This window comes from Lactuca serriola, chromosome 2 (genome assembly GCF_051521515.1).
Source record: "Lactuca serriola cultivar US96UC23 chromosome 2, Lser_US96UC23_V15, whole genome shotgun sequence".
In the NCBI taxonomy this organism is placed as follows: Eukaryota; Viridiplantae; Streptophyta; class Magnoliopsida; order Asterales; family Asteraceae; genus Lactuca; species Lactuca serriola.
Window position 1 is genome coordinate 106,387,110 of NC_136409.1, and position 11,899 is coordinate 106,399,008.

The following is an 11,899-nucleotide window of genomic DNA, read 5'->3' on the forward strand; positions in this document are numbered from 1 at the left end:
CTTATTTCAGGAGCACTCATGAACGTTGTAGCAAACTTTTGCTATGTCTAAACGCCTTAGACTGTCTACAAGCCAATTCATGACAGTCTAACCTCATAGATTACTTCCAAAATATGATTGACTGTGGATAGTGTTGGGTTTTGGTATAATACAACATCCTATGGTGCACATACAACCCTAAATACATTGGATCTATGTTTTCACTAATAATACATGCAAATGGTTTCCAAGGCATTAAACCTATAACTAGCATGCATTTGACATAAACCATATAATATACTAGTTAGGGAAACATACCTTTTATGTGACTAGAAGTCTTGATGTATTTGGCCTTAAGAGCTTAGCACCAATAGTATGAAATGCCTCAAATAGAATCACAACATACCTAGGACAATGGTGGCTCTCGAGAGAGAACTCCATGCACGAAAACACCTCCATATTTCTCTAAGAAAAGAAGTGGTGATTTTGGCTATGGAGTAACCTATTTATATGTAGGGTTCCAAGGGTCATGGGTATAACCCATAATCCATACCCATGGGTTTTATGATCCATGGTTCATGTGGCCCAACTCTTTATGTATCCATACATAAACTTGGTCCAACACGGATCAAAAGCCCAACACATATAAATATAACTAATTATCATAATTAATCCCCATAGATTTAATTAGTCTCTTTTTATCACTAAATTAATTCCAAATTAATTCTTGATCGATACTAATTAAAAAATATGATTTCATATTAATATATTATAACTTATAATATATTAATCAACCATAAATAATCTTCACTCAAAAGTCTATCCTAACAAATTGTCCTGATGATATGCAACCCAAATGGACCGTGCTACTCTCGGGTCAAGTACATACCAATAATAGTTATGGGCTTAGACATCTAATCCAACAGTCTCCTACTTGGATAAGTCTAAAACTATTATTGCAAGTACGACTTCATAACCCGACTAGCAATAGTAGCTCTTAAAGCCGTTGTCGAACTCTGAACAAATCAATGACGCGTCCATTAGATAAGGGATCATATATTCATCCATTCTAGATATCATATGGACTGAGACATGGATTATAATCATTCTCTATGTCCATTTGTTGTTTCCCGATTTCTGATTTATGACGACTGATTAATTGAACAAATCAAATCAGTCCTGGCCCGGCCGAGCACTTCCATTTGTCATCATCAAATCATCGAGGGGCCCACAGATATCGCTTTTATTCCGAAGGTAAAAGGAATGGATAAACTTCGACTCATATGGCTTGTTCTACTACTTGTTGAATCATACACAAAGGCACATTTTATAGCATCGAGTTACCAATGCGTTTTCGTGCAATCAATGTATAACCAACTCATAGTAACAACTCATATCTCTAGGTTTGAAGAATATAAGATATTATCGTCTCATGATCAGTCGTGATAAAATCCATGAAGTGATTCCAATGAGCGCGGGTTGAATCCAATACTCAGAACTTATGAGCACTCATGAGTGTTGTAGCACCACCTTGTCCAACATCTTAGACCTCTACAAACCCAACCCATGACAGTCCTGATTCATATCTACTTCCAACATATGACCGACTGTGGATGGTTTGAATAACTTAGTCAATCAGAACAATGACCTAGTTATTCTGGAAATCAAAGCATGCAAAGTGAAACACAATAATAATCGAATCCAATAAGGTCTCAAAACTTATGAATATAAATAAAACACCTTTTATTTATCACCATATGATTACACATTATTCATTGTATACTATTTCAGCTATCAACTTTATTCTTCAATTAAAAAAATAATTGTCCCATGCTCCAAGCATGTACATTATGTTTTTCTAAACACTAGTCATGCCACACACCAAGTATGCATACTATGTTTGTCTATGATCTTTACTTTGTGAAATATATCAATTGAACATAACTCCAATGATTCTCATTTCACAGTCCCAAATCTTACTGCAAATGCAAGAATTCCAAATTCATGCCATTTACTGAAATCTGTTAGATTCTAAACTTAGATGCATTGATCCTCTTGTAATGATTATGCACAAATTCACAAAGACTTGGCAACAATCATTACAGAGTATTCCAAAGGAGATCAACTCCTTGGAAACATCCTTCTTGCATTAAGTTTCCTAATCATACAGATTGAATACTTTCTAACTTTGAAGCATTTCCATATTCCATTTTGACTATCACTTCTGAACAAGAGTTGCCTCCTTACAGATTATGTCAATATGATCCTTCCAGAATTAATATTATACTTCCAACTGTCATTGAGCAACCAATCTTTGGTAAATCTTAGATTTTCCTCAACAATTGCTTAATCATTTTAGTCATATCAATTCCTAGACCTTTTTCCCTTCTTCATGCCCCAGGCATTTGGAAAAACTTAGAAAGAGTGAATATAGCACATGTAATCGATCCTATATCTGAAGCATATGGGACATGATTCATGATGTCTCACATAAAGACTAAACCAGTCTTTTGCTATAATATTTCCATTTATATTTGCCAAGTTCTCATAATTCAGATTATGAAAAGGGATGTCGTAATCATAATCGAATTTTAGAACGCAAATAATGAACCCATATATAGAATTTCCTTATGTTGAGCCATACCAACATGAAATTCATATATATTCTTGACTAAATACGATTAAGACCTCAATCTAAGCTTTTAGATTTGAGATGAAGTATAATTTCCTCTCCCTTAATTATAGCAAAACAACTTTTTCAACCCCTGCAACCTCACGAATTGAAACTTTTGTTTTCTATAATTAACATTGCTAACTTGCAATACTTATCATAATTATCATGCTCCCACTAACATGATGATTTTTAGCATAACACTTATGCTCCCACTAGCTTTGACATGTACCCAGAAATCAACTGAACTTCTAGAAATCAATACTTTATTGACTTTCTTACCAAAGTTCAGATTTCTGATACTAGATTGCCTTGATAAGACTTTATCAATATCATACACCTCTCTTAGATAGCTCACATGTGTGTCTAAACAATTATGAAGAGGGATGTCGTAATCATAATGTTTAGACCTTTTGTCATTCCAACAATTGTTATCTACTCAAAATCTACTTAGTGAAAGAGTTTCCTTACCATCATTTTCATGAATCGAAGAGAAACCTTATGACACTTAGATTTAATGGTGTATGTGTTCTTATCCATGTGAATTATCAAAACCATAGTCACAAGACAAGGATAATGACAAATCCAAACTCATATGGATTGAACTTGTGCAATCTTAACTTCTTGCCACCTGGCAGCTCAAGGGCCTGCCATTGCTTCCAAATAGTTATGCAAACAATTGAGAACATGTAAAACTCAAATGTATAGCCAACTTAATTGGAATGGGCACAGAAATGTCAACACGATAGGTTATAAACCTCTACTTTTGTGCTAGCGATGAAATACATGTTTTATTCTTGATTACTTCTTGAAACCTTTTTCAGGATCTTTTAGACTCCCACTGTCTCCTTGACCTATACGACTTTCTTGCCAAATATTCAAGAGATAGTGTGGATCAAATGTACAAGAGTAGAAAACTTTTACTATTACATTTGACAAGTGTTTTAAACCTTTTTTAAGACATGTCACTCAAGTTACAATCTTAGAGTATAACTCTATGAATTGTTTTGGAATGAAGTATGAATCATCTTCTTGATTTAACCACTTCAACAATTCATAACTCCTCTTCTTAACTACCAGAATGTACTTAGAGGATGAATTGTAATAAGGTCTCAAAATCATTAAGATGACCTTAAAACATGATACTAAAGTACTCTCCCATCTTTTCAGATTTGAGAAACTTTTATCCTTCTGCGTAATTTGATTTTTCTTATTCGTTCTGTCATACATTGAAAATTTTCCAATGTTTCAGAATTATACTTAAGCTTGTAAGTATAATCATATTTACTAAACCTTAGTAAATCATGACGAATAGTCTTATCCATCTTTTGTGGTGGACTTTGACAATTGCACAAGAAAGTGTACTTGATCCCTTAGTCCTTCTCTTGACTCACACATCCATGTAAACAAGTAGTTAGTCTTAATTTTTCCAATGCTTGAAAGTTCTCATTCATCATACTATACAACTTGCATGATTCCAAGTTTCGGTCCAATTGAAACTTAGGTGATGAGAATCTTTCCTTATTTGGTAAATTTAGACACTACCACAAATGAACGAATCAAATTCATATTTCCAATATTGCTATAAACATACAAACATCAAGTTTTCATGAATGCCATTGTAAGGAGATAAAAATAAAGTAAAACAAACTTTTATTTATTTTAAAATGCGGAAAAAACTTTTTCCTTACAATGTTACTTGAAATGAAAATTATGTTATTACTTGTTTCCTAGCAATCTATCATAACTCCTAAGAGTAGCTCAAGAATCCAATCTTCAATCAAGAGATAGAAATCCATCTTCGCAATCAGAATCAACATACTCTTTTTCTTTAAGTTTCCTTCACTTTTCCTTTGATTCTTAAACATCAACATGTGACCCAGTCACATCTTGTAATAAGAATCTCAGAATAGAAACTTAACCGAGTTAGATAGTGGACCTTACCTGAAATAGAGTCAAACTTATTGACTTTACTAGCCTTATGATCTTTCAGGTAAAATTGATAGCTTCGCAACCAATGCCCTTTCCTTTTGGCAATAGGACCATATGGACCCTTAGGTAATAGTACATGGGACTATCTCAGACTTAGCCTTTCTCTTTACCATTTGGTCAACCGAGTTGACTATGGCCGATCCCTTTCCATTGGGAAGAGAATAATTTTCTGGATTTCCTGTGTCACTATTGTCCCTGTCCACAAATTTTTGGGAAGTTGATCTCCTAATCAAATTTGCTTTACTAGTACACTAAATCATTTCTGATTTAGCAGCACCAAGCAAATAGATAAGATCATTAAGGGTCTTGTCATAGTCTGTTTCATAGGAGTCCCAAGGAACTCACTATGTGACTTAGAAAGTGATTAAACCACTAACTTTCTTAAGACTTTGACACCCAACTCTCCCGTCTTGTCAGTATGTGAATTCATCTACAAGATGTGATCACACCTAGACCTTGCCTTGGCAATAGGGCTAGAGTGACCTTGAACTTGTGGGTTAGGGAGAATAATTGGAGGAGGTGGAGGAAGTGAAGTTCCAAGATATTTGGGAAGATCATAGATGTCTGAACTAGACATATTTTGGGAGATATTCAAGATAGTTGATTTAGAGTCCTTAATATAACACCTAATATGAAATATTAAGGCTAGGACCCAACAAACTATTTTATAACTTGGAAGAGGGATACCGTAATCCAAGCTATAGAATATTTGAAGGTAGGTGAATGACGATTCACCAATTTCCACCATGAAAAATGATATAATTTATTAGGTTTTAATTGGATTTGAAACTCCTAGATATTTTGAGATTCATTGAACTTTTCAATGGCATGTTTCAATCTCGAGTGTTCCCTTCAGGTTTTGTGACTGGGATGCCGAGGATCACAAAACAAGGTGTCAAGTAACCATGCAAATTACTTGGTAGCCTTAAGTGTTTACCCCTCAATCGATGTGCTGGTTAACCACACACGCTCCATCGATACTATGATAAACATTAAGTTACCCTTTGCCTACCTTGTTAAATACGAGTTAGTGTGCCAGTTAACCACACATGCTCCACTAACCGACTTAAACAAAGTGCAAAGTGTAATTTATTGGATTAGCACCTTATTCACATTTTCCTAAGTAACTAAGATTGGGTATTTATAAAAGGTTTAGTTACTTAGTATTTATCATTAATACTTTTAATGAAGGGAGAATTATAGTCCTTGTCCTACCCGTTCGGCTAACGAACCTCCACCGGTCAAGGAAGCGGTGGGTGAGAGTGGACACCCATTAAACTGCCATTTTATAGGCAGTAACCTTATACCCCCCTTATAGACCGGCTTCGTGAATGAGGCCTACTAACGGTATGACTGACTTTACTCTTATACATATATATATATATATATATATATATAAATATTATGAACTTATAATATTATAAAGTATAAGGGTTGAATTTTAACTTTTAAACTTATAAGATCTAGTTTGGAATTAAAGTATACATGGGGGGTAACTTTACAAATTCTAAAACTTGAGGACAAGTTATGAAACCTTTCATAACTCTTGGCTTTTTCATAGCTTATGAGTTTAATTAAGGTTTAATGAAAAAAATTCAAGTTCCATAACTTGAGGACAAGTTATGGAAGACATTAAATCATTTAATGATGACATTAAAAATAGAGACTCTTCTATTTTCATAACCTATGAGACTTAGTGACACTTTAAAAAGAAAAACTCTTCACTTTCCATAACTTGAGGACAAGTTATGGAGTTCATAAAAACCATTAAGATCAAATATTCCAATTAACACAATAATCAAATAAATTTTCTTTGATCTAGATTAAACTCATAAGTAAAGATAATTCACATCAACAATTTTCAAGAAATTAGATAATCATATAAACTAATACAAATCTTGAAACTTTGACAATTATCCTTTGAAGACTCTTGGACTTCATAACCTAAAGAGTTAATAAATGAGACATTTCACATCTATAACTTATGGAAGTTTGAAAACTCTTAAGATCATAACTTTAGAAAAACTTTTGATTTCCAAAATTTTATGACAAAATTTGTAACTCCTTAAAACCACTTAGATCAAACTTTTAAAACAAATAAAATAATCATATCATTCTATCTTTTAATAAATTGACCTAATTCAACTCTTGTAGTAAAGTGACTCAAATTTTACAAATAATTAGTTTTTCATAAAATCAAGTAATTATCATAAAATTTGACAAACTTCATGTTTTTTTTTTCTTTTTTTTTTCCATCAACTTGAAAAAAATACATTTGCATCAAATATAGTAGAAAACAACCTAGCTCTGATACCACTGATGGGTTTTGGTATAATACAACATCCTATGGTGCACATACAACCCTAAATACCTTGGATCTATGTTTTCACTAATAATACATGCAAATGGTTTCCAAGGCATTAAACCTATAACTAGCATGCATTTGACATAAACCATATAATATACTAGTTAGGGAAACATACCTTTTATGTGGCTTGAAGTCTTGATGTATTTGGCCTTAAGAGCTTAGCACCAATAGTATGAAATGCCTCAAATGGAATCACAACACACCTAGGACAAAGGTGGCTCTTGAGAGAGAATTTCATGCACCAAAACACCTTCATATTTCTCTAAGAAAAGAAGTGGTGATTTTGGCTATGGAGTAACCTATTTATATGTAGGATTCCAAGGGTCATGGGTATAACCCATAATCCATACCCATGGGTTTTATGATCCATGGTTCATGTGGCCCAACTCTTTATGTATCCATACATAAACTTGGTCCAACATGGATCAAAAGCCCAACACATATAAATATAACTAATTATCATAATTAGTCCCCATAGATTTAATTAGTCTCTTTTGATCACTAAATTAATTCCAAATTAATTCTTGATCGATACTAATTAAAAAATATGATTTCATATTAATATATTATAACTTATAATATATTAATAAACCATAAATAACCTTCACTCAAAAGTCCATCCTAACAAATTGTGCCAATGATATGCAACCCAAATGGACCATGCTACTCTCGAGTCAAGTACATACCAATAATATTTATGGGCTAAGACATCTAATCCAACAGATAGTTTGAATAATCATATTATTCTAGACGTCAAAACATGCAAAAGCGAAACATAAAATAAACAATTGACAGAAGATAGTAAGCTTTACTTATAAATAAAACCTTTATTATTTAATCATCAAATGTCAATTACATTTATTTATTACAAGTTTTTAACTACCTATCTAATCACTAAAACTAATATCTTCTCTTAGGCCAATGTTCTTATCATGCAGCAAATGCTTAACCCTACTCAATCCCTTCGTAAAGGGATCTGCTGGGTTATCCTATGACGATACCCTCTTCACTACGAGGAGTCCCTCTTCTACTCAATGTCTTATGAAGTGATAATTTCTATCGATGTGCCTAGATCTGCCATGATCCCTTGGTTCGTTGGTTAAGACAACTGCACCTTTGTTGTCACAAAAAATCTCCATAGGCTTCTTCACAACTAGTAGAACTCCAAGGTCTCCGATGAGGTTCTTTAGCCATGTTGCCTCCTTCGACGCTTTGCTTGCTGCTATGTACTCTGATTCGCACGTTGAATCAGCTACAGTCTCATGTTTGGAACTTTTCCATGTTACTGCTCCTCCATTTAGGGTAAATACCCAGCCCAAATGAGAGTGGAAATTATCTCTGTCGATATGAAAACCGGTGTCATTATAGCCTGTCACTCTTAAGTCATCACTCCCACCATGGGTAAGGACCCAATCCTTATTCCTCCGCAGGTACTTAAGAATGTTCTTTACTGCAGTCCAATGTGCTCTACCAGGATTCCCTTGGTATCGAATAACCATGCTCAAAGCAAAAGCCACATCAAGGCAAGTACATGTCATAGCATACATGATCGAGCCAGCGACAGAAACATATGGTACTCAACTCATTTCTACTATTTCGGCATCGGTACTCAGACTCTGAAAAGGCAATTCTCCTTTCTTGGAATTCTTCATGTTGAAATGTTTCAACACTTTGTCCAAGTAGGTACTTTGACTAAGTCCTATTAGTCTTTTACTCCTATTTCTCAATATCCTTATCCCTAAAATGTAAGCAACTTTTCCGAGGTCCTTCATAACGAAACACTTTCCAAGCCAGGACTTAACCTCCTACAAGGTTGGAACGTCATTTCCTATGAGTAGTATGTCATCCACATAAAACACCAGAAACCTAAGAGTAATCCCACTAGCTTTGACATATACGCAGAACTCTTCCTTGCTTCTCGAAAATCCAAACTCTTTGACTTTCTCATCGAAACAAAGATTACATCTGGAAGATGCTTGTTTCAATCCATAAATGGATTTCTCAAGCTTACATACTATATTAGGGTACTTTGCATCTACAAAACCCTCTGGATGACTCATGTAAACATCTTCAGCCAACTTCCCATTAAGGAAAGAAGTTTTGACATCCATCTGTCATATTTCATAATCATGAAACGCAACTACGGCTAGCATAACCCTTATAGATATGATCTTCGCTACTGGTGAGAAGGTCTTGTTATAGTCAACTCCAGGAGTTTGAGTAAAGCCCTTTGCAACCAATCGCTCCTTATTATGTGTACTGTCCCATCCATGTCGGTCTTCCTCTTGAAGATCCATTTGCACCCGACCGTCTTATGACCTGGTACATTTTCAACTAAGTTCCAAACTTGATTGTCATGCATGGACTGAATCTCGCTGTCCATCGCCTCTTTCCACTTTGCAGACTCTTGGCCCGCCATGGCTTCCTTGTAGTTGTTAGGTTCATCCAAATTTATCAATGTATTATCACTGATAAACGTATCACCTTTAGTCGTTATATGAAAACCATATAACACAGGTGGAACACGAAATCTACTGGAACATCTCAGAGGTACGGACTCGTCTACTGGTTCAACGGGAGTCTCATCCTCAGGTTGATTGCTAGTGTTAGAGGTTCGTTCATCGCTTAACTCTTGAAGCTCATCAAGGTCAATTTGCCTCCCACTATCCTCTTGGCATATGAGTTCTCTTTGACGACATACACCCCTTCGCGCTACGATGACCATGTTCTTACTGAGTCTATAGAACAAATAGCCAAAGGATATCTATGGGTAGACGATAAAAATACAACGCTCACTATGAGGTTCGAGCTTTTCGTGAGTCTCTCGTCTTACGAAAGCCTCGCAACCCCAAACCTTGATATGTGCTAACGAGGGAACCTTCCCTGTCTACATTTCATGAGGTGTTTTGACAACCTTCTTAGTTGGGACTAGATTAAGGATATGGGTGGCAATCTCTAAGGCATACCCCCAAAATGAGACATGTAATAAAGCTCGACTCATCATGGAACGAACCATGTCCAACAAGGTTTGATTGCGCCTCTCAAACAAACCATGAAGTTGCGGTGTCCTAGGTGGCGTCAATTGTGAAACAATTCCACATACTTTAAGATAGTCGTGGAACTCGATGATAAGATACTCACCACCACAATCGGATCGGAGTATCTTTATCTTCCTGCCTAATTGATTCTCCACTTCTTGCTTAAACTCTTTGAACTTTTCAAAGGTTTCCGACTTGTGGTTGATTAAGTAGACATATCCATATCTACTACAATCATCGGTAAAGGTTACATAGAAGTGGTTAGCATCCCTTATGGTGGATCTGAAGGGTCCACGCACATCAGTGTGTATGAGATCCAAGAAACCCTCACCTCTTTTACAATTACTAAGGAAAGGTGACTTAGTCATCTTTCCAAGCAAACAAGATTCGCACGTGTCATCCGACTTCAAGTCAAATGACTCAAACACTCCATCCTTTTGGAGTTGGGCTATGTGCTTCTTGCTGACATGTTCAAGACGACATTGCCACAAGCATGCCTTGTCCAAACCATTGGACGAATCAATATGCAATACATTACTTCTTAAGTTGTCTACAACCATAAAAGTTTCATATACACCATTACAAGGCAATGTGTCAAAATAAAATTTATCATTATAAAAAGCATTAACAGAATCAATTTCATTGTTAAATGAAAATCTAAAACCTTGTTTATACAAACCATGAAAAGAAATAATGTTTCTCACCATATCCGATGAGTAGGAACAAATATTCAACTCTAAACCTAACCCATTACTAAGCAATAAAGAATAAACTCCAATCTTGGTGACAAACGACGCTTTCCTATTCCCCATGATCAAGTTCATCTTCCCGTGCTCCACATCCTTACTTCTTTTTAGACCCTGCAAATCAGAACAAATGTGAAAACCACATCTTGTATCAAGGACCCAAGAATTAGCATGTGATGAGTTGTTAGATTTAATAGTATAAATACCTATGAAGGATGGCTTTATCTTCCCATATTTAATGTCCTGTAAGTATTTAGGGCAACTTCGTTTCCAGTGCCCTTTTTCATGATAATGGAAGCACTCTACTTCCTTTGGATTGGATGAGGGAGAAGCATAACCACCTTTGGACCCACTAGAGGAGGATCCATCATGATACTTTCCCTTGTGATTCTTGAAAGGATCTTTCCTTTTATTTTGCTTCCCATGTCCAATTGCCAGGACTGGGGAAGCAGCAGTAGGAGTAGGTACAATAGATTTGCCTTTCAAACTACTTTCAACAGTTCTGAGAATGCCTTGAAGCTTACTTAGAGTGACTTCCTCCTTTTTCATATGATAAGTCATTCTGAACTGATCATAACAAGGAGGCAAGGAGTGTAGGATAATGTCAATATCCAACTCTTCGTCGAAATTGACATTCAACTTTAGCAAGTGGTCTACATATCTCTGCATCTTTTGCAAGTGGGTCGTGATGGACTCTCCATCCTTCATTTTTGTTGTTATCAAGGAAGAAATGATTTAATACCTTTCTTATCGGGCACTTTGATGGTACCTTTCCATCAAGTCTTGGTGCATCTCGAAAGGACAGAAGTCTTCACAGGATTTCAGAAGCTCATAAGTCATAGTGGCTAGCATATATGATGCACGACACCTTTGTCGCCTCCTTCTCATGATCCCTATACTCAGCCAGTTGCTCATGAGTAGCAGTTTCTTCATCAATCTCCTTTAGCTCTTTGTCGAGGATATATTACTTTTCCTCGTAGCGAATGGATATGCGAATGTTTCGAATCCAGTTATTGAAGTTCGATCCATCGAAAATGACCCTCCCACATAAGTTCATGAGTGACGAAGAGCCAGAAGCATTTGAATGGGAAGCATTGTTTGAAGC